General features: G+C 40.8%; 1 pseudogene; it reads left to right on the top strand.

Moving 5' to 3' along the window:
• The first annotated feature begins 5,636 nt into the window (after nt 1-5,636).
• LOC134964339 (5S ribosomal RNA) lies at nt 5,637-5,754 on the top strand (annotated as a pseudogene).
• Nucleotides 5,755-6,430: the final 676 nt, after the last annotated feature.

The raw sequence follows: 6,430 nt of genomic DNA, 5'->3' as shown, positions 1-6,430 counted from the left end.
CCATTACCTGATACAATTGGCCGACCTGGAGGGTTGTTGAAATTCTTGTGTACCTTCGGTAGTAGGTAGAATGTCGGAGTTCTAGAGTTGGTAACAGATAGATATTCATGTTCACCCTTGGTTATGCTGCCAGAATTTAGTGCTTGGTCTACAATCCTCATATATTGTTGAGTATAATTGGCTGTGGGATCAAAAATACTTTTTTTGTAGCAGGATTGATCATTAAGTTGTTTATTGGCTTCGTTCAGATACATTTCCACTGGCCATATTACCACATTCCCCCCTTTGTCAGAGGGTTTGATCAGAATATCGGTCCATGATTGGATTTCTTTGATGGCTTTCTGTTCATTCTTGGATAAGTTACATACTGGTTTTGAAAACTTTCTTTTTTGATATAATTTATCAAGGTCGCGGGAAACCAAGTTGGTAAACACCTTGACCTCCGGACAAGTGTTGTCATTTGGAAAGAAGGTAGATTTTTTCTTAAGAGTTGTTCTTTTGGATTGTATGGGTACCGTGGTATCCATGAGTTCTTCCAGGGCCTCTAGTGCTTCTTCTTCCAAAATGGACAAACTGGTAATAGGTGGCAGATCCAGTGCAGGATTTGATGGTAATGATTGCATGGAAAAATATTTTGCGAGTAATAATTTACGGCCAAAGAGTTGTAAGTTCACCTGCCATTGAAATCGATTGAATTTTGTTGTTGGTGAAAAACTTAGGCCCATTCTCAATATCAATATGTTGATCTTCCGTCAGGACATGTTCAGATAGATTGATAATCTGTAGTTGGTTAGAGTCTTGATTTATTTATGATTCCTGCGGTTTGGGTATCTGTTGGGAGAAGGAGACCCCCATTTTTCCCGGCCTCTTCTTCTTGCCCCTCCTTGTTTTTCTTTTTGTTCTTTTTTTTTTTCTTTTCCTCTGTCCAGAGGAAAAGAACAAAAAGAAAAACAAGGAGGGGCAAGAAGAAGAGGCCTGGAAAAATGGGGGTCTCCTTCTCCCAACAGATACCCAAACCGCAGGAATCATAAATAAATCAAGACTCTAACCAACTACAGATTATCAATCTATCTGAACATGTCCTGACGGAAGATCAACATATTGATATTGAGAATGGGCCTAAGTTTTTCACCAACAACAAAATTCAATCGATTTCAATGGCAGGTGAACTTACAACTCTTTGGCCGTAAATTATTACTCGCAAAATATTTTTCCATGCAATCATTACCATCAAATCCTGCACTGGATCTGCCACCTATTACCAGTTTGTCCATTTTGGAAGAAGAAGCACTAGAGGCCCTGGAAGAACTCATGGATACCACGGTACCCATACAATCCAAAAGAACAACTCTTAAGAAAAAATCTACCTTCTTTCCAAATGACAACACTTGTCCGGAGGTCAAGGTGTTTACCAACTTGGTTTCCCGCGACCTTGATAAATTATATCAAAAAAGAAAGTTTTCAAAACCAGTATGTAACTTATCCAAGAATGAACAGAAAGCCATCAAAGAAATCCAATCATGGACCGATATTCTGATCAAACCCTCTGACAAAGGGGGGAATGTGGTAATATGGCCAGTGGAAATGTATCTGAACGAAGCCAATAAACAACTTAATGATCAATCCTGCTACAAAAAAAGTATTTTTGATCCCACAGCCAATTATACTCAACAATATATGAGGATTGTAGACCAAGCACTAAATTCTGGCAGCATAACCAAGGGTGAACATGAATATCTATCTGTTACCAACTCTAGAACTCCGACATTCTACCTACTACCGAAGGTACACAAGAATTTCAACAACCCTCCAGGTCGGCCAATTGTATCAGGTAATGGAGGCTTACTTGAGAAAGCCTGTATCTTTATAGATACACACCTGAGAGATCATGTGCTGAGCCTTCCATCGTATACCAGAGACACAACTGACGTCCTTCGGAAAATTAATACCATCGAACTAGATGAGACACATTTATTGGTGAGTCTGGATGTGGAGGCTCTATATACCTGTATCCGACATGATCTAGGTATACGAGCGGTTGAGTATTTTCTCAAAATGGAAGAAATGACGGAATTCCATCATTTCTTACTCCGACTCTTACATTTCGTATTACATCAAAACTACTTTACATTCAACAACCTCTTCTACACCCAGGTGAGGGGTACAGCAATGGGGGCCTGTGCCCCCACATATGCGAACCTCTTCCTGGGTTGGTGGGAGAGGGAATATGTATTCACAGACAACATGGATGAACATATTCAACATGTCGTCCTATGGACTCGTTATATAGACGACATTTTCTTGATCTGGAGTGGAACATCAGAGGAACTCGGTCTTTTCATAGACAACCTTAACAATAATAATTTAAACCTCAGGTTCACCTTTGATTGCAACCCAGACAGCATCTCCTTTTTGGATCTCCGAATTTATAGAGATGACTACAATCGCCTCTCAACAGAAATCTATAGCAAAAAAAATCCACAAATACCTTGTTACATCAGACCAGTTCCCATTTCCCCCCCACCATTACCAACATTCCCAAAGGGGAATTTCTACGGTTACGAAGAAACTGTTCAAATGATGATGTATTTGCCACCCGCAGTAAAGAACTGGCACTGAGACTCAAAGAACGTGGCTATAGCTCTAGGTCCATCAAAAAAGCTAAAAAGGTCGGCTTCCATACACCAAGGGAGACTCTAATTTTCCAGGACTCAAAAACTACCAATGACAATATGACCATCCGATTTGTAGGGGATTTCTGCAATGAATGGAAAGAAATCAAATCTATTCTACAACGACACTGGTCCATTCTATTATCCGACAATGATTTATCACAAAAACTCAAGAACACGATAGAACTCAGCTGGAGACGCTCCCCTAATTTGAGAGACCAGCTTGTCAAAAGCCATTTTACAACAAGACCTGCACGAGACCCAATTGCAATAGGAAGTTACCCCTGTGGAAACTGCAAAATCTGTGAACATATGGTCAACGTCCAAACAATAAGCGACAGATATGGAGATACCATCAAAATCAAGAACTTCTTTAACTGTAAAAGTACAAACGTAATCTATTGCATATCATGTCCGTGCAATTTAAAATATGTAGGAATCACCACACGGATGTTGAAGCAGAGGGCTCTTGAGCACATGAGCAACATCAGAAATGCAAATAGAGACCAACAAAGGATGAAGCAATTAACTTCAGTCTCCAGACATTTTCTGCAACAACATGCATGCTCCCCGCAGGATCTAAAAATATGTGGCCTAGAACAAGTTAAAATGGGAATCAGAGGAGGAGATATCATGACCACGCTCCTTAAGAAAGAAAGTGAATGGACTTTCCGGCTGAATACTCTAGCTCCCAATGGTCTCAATGAGTATATTAACTACAGTGTCTTCCTGTAAATTCCTCCTCAATTTAATGCAACTTTCTTTTCTTCAGCAATCCCATATCAATTTATCCTCAATCCAGTTATTCTAGCACTCAGTCACAGTTAGCACCATTAATTCCTTCATCTCTCTCTCTATCCCTTTTCCATTTCTGCCTGTCAACATCACATAACCCAGCTGATCCACAATTTTCTCAGTCACCACATTTCACAACTACTTCTCTCCATTGCATCAGTCACTTTCCCAATCTTTCACCACACCCCAATCATCCAATATTTTCAGTTCTGCCCCTTCATTCCACTTCACTCATACCCAATATCCTATCCACATCTCCTTTAAAACCTCCCTTCACCCCATCATCTGCATCCCACATTGCCCCAGCATTCTCTTTCCTTTTCCCATCCCTCTCTCCATTCTGTTTCTCCATTTCTTCTCACCCCCTTTCCCCTGCCCAGGTTGATCCTCACTTTCCCATTCTTACCACTGCCCCTCAGCTACCTTTTTCCCGTCACGAAAAATCCCCTTCAATCATCCCTACACTACACTAACCTTCTTGCCCCCCTATCTTTCCTCAAACCCCCCCCTTTTCCATCCACCCCCCTTTCTTTCCCCCCCATCCTTTCCCTCCCATCCCCTTTTCCCCCCTTCCCTTCTTCCCCCCTTCCCCTCCCCCCTCCTCCCCCCCCTCCCTTCCCCTTCCCATCTTTCTTTGTTCTCCCTCCCCCCCTTTCCCCCTCTTCCCCCCCCTTTTTTTCCCCTTCCCCCCTTCCCTCTTTCCCCTCCCCTTTCCACACCCAAACCCCCCACACACACCCCCACTCCCCGTATCTCCCTCCCTCCTTTCATTTCACACCTGTCATCCACAGTGATACACACAGGTTTTTCAATCCCAGCCTACCTTTGCTCTCATCACATTATCACTGCACCCCACCAAGCACAATCGTATAATCCTCCACATCATTGTCAAACTTCACCTTTAATCCTCACTTCACTTTGCTCACATATGTTCCTTCCAACTAATACACTCCCTTTTTCTTTATACACCCAATATAGCATTAAAGCCTTTTCAACAATAATATTGCAATTCTCTCTAAATTCTTTTTTATGACCCCTAGAATTTCCATTATCTATCATTACAATTTCCATTAGTAACTTTTACCCAGTATTATTTCCCTGATCAACAGTTTCTGATTTATTTTTCACAATTCCCATTTTATATTTTACATTCTATATCGTGACAATTTCTTTGCTCTCCAATTGCTATCATTAATTCCCTCACATTCTTAATCTGTCCCATGTTTTCAGTGTTACCAAATCAACAGTTATATTCATTTAAAACACTACTAATAGCGTATTCCCATACATTGTGCTATATCCAGCAACTTTTAGTGATTTCACAACAATGCAATTATATCACAATTAAACACCTAATAAGCTTTATCAAGGGTGTTCTCTATTTGTATAATCTTGAAAATATCAATTCCTGGCTATTTAGCCCCTTAACATACATGAATTTATGACCGCACAGTGCATATTAATGTAATCATAACAACACAGCGTCTCTAAAACTCTGAGCTCATTATTCACTTTATTAAACAGCACAGCAATCAATCAATCAACCAATTATTAGGACCCACCAGGTCCTTATAAGCCAGCAACAGAGGACCAGGGAGCAGGCATTTCCGTGAACAAGCTCCACGAGCGAAACGTACGTCGTCACTTCCGGTTGTCGTCACTTCCGGTTTCCGAACTTCCGGTCGACGGACCGCGGATACCGGCGCGTCTCTCTGCTGGACTCACCTCTCACCATGGATCTTGAGTGACGGTTCTCACCAAAAAAAGGGGGGTATTTTACCCCTCCACCTAACAGTAGGATTATACCTCAATTTTGAAGCCGTATTTGCTGTCATAGGCCCCTTTATAAGGAATATCTCCGCTATAATTGCACAATATTTTTTGTTGCACCGAGTTTCCAGACATTAATGTGACTTTTCACTTATATACATTGTACAACAAATAATTTTTTGTGACTAGTTTGGAAAATAATCTTTGTGCAATAAGGGGATTCTGGGACAACATCAGGCTCATCACTAAACTGAACTTTGGCTCAGGACGTATCTCCTATTGTCCTCTCCAATATCATCGATACACATCGTTGTATCACCAATATCTGGACTCTAAGAGTTCTTGAATAACTTCCATTACACAACACTTGGCTCCGGGCAATATAAAGCAGGATACATTACCTGCGGTCACACCACACTGAGTATGCCCAACCTCGTCTGATCTTGGAAGCCAAGCACTGTGGGCCAGGTCAGTACCTGGTTGGGAGACCACCAGAGAATACCCGGTACTGCAGGTATTTTTATCCTACAAAAAACAATCAGACCTGGAGCCAAAGTTTCAGGTAACACTCACAATATCCACTCCAGCCTATAGAAACAGACTCTTACCTAGGCAACAAGGTGAGCCCACCAGTGTTATACAGAGAAATATCTCTCCCTTCCAGAATAATGATAGTGTGATTTGATACAATTATATTGCAGTTCTTTGGAACATGATATTTCCTATATCATTTAAATCTGGATCACAGCGCTTCTAACACCAGAGAGACACACATTTCTCTATATGTATTTTTGCTGAACGGAGCCAGTCAGTTTGATTTGTATCACCTTGTACAATCAAATTTACTTAAATTGGATGGATTATCCTCTTGATAAACAGATAGCAACTCTATTGTGTTTTAGTTCCATTTTTGCCTCATAGCACATTATTTTAAGAGGAATACAAATAAAAGTTATTTTTTAAATACCTTAATATCACATAAATTACTATAAAAGAGTGCCCCAGAAGAGACGTGTAGTCTTTCTTCTTTTCTTCTTTGGCTCCTGTACTATACAGGAACCATACAATTTCTTTGTATCAGTTTACTGAACTACCTCTGGGAGCACCACCAACCCAGTGCCTGCTATGAATTATTCAACTACATGGCCATATGTTGGTTAACGAAATAAGCTATAGGTTTATCCTATGTCTAA

The sequence above is a fragment of the Pseudophryne corroboree genome, chromosome 9, assembly GCF_028390025.1.
Source record: "Pseudophryne corroboree isolate aPseCor3 chromosome 9, aPseCor3.hap2, whole genome shotgun sequence".
Taxonomy (NCBI): Eukaryota; Metazoa; Chordata; class Amphibia; order Anura; family Myobatrachidae; genus Pseudophryne; species Pseudophryne corroboree.
The sequence above is the reverse complement of the archived record's forward strand: the minus strand, read 5'-3'. Positions and strand labels throughout refer to the sequence as shown.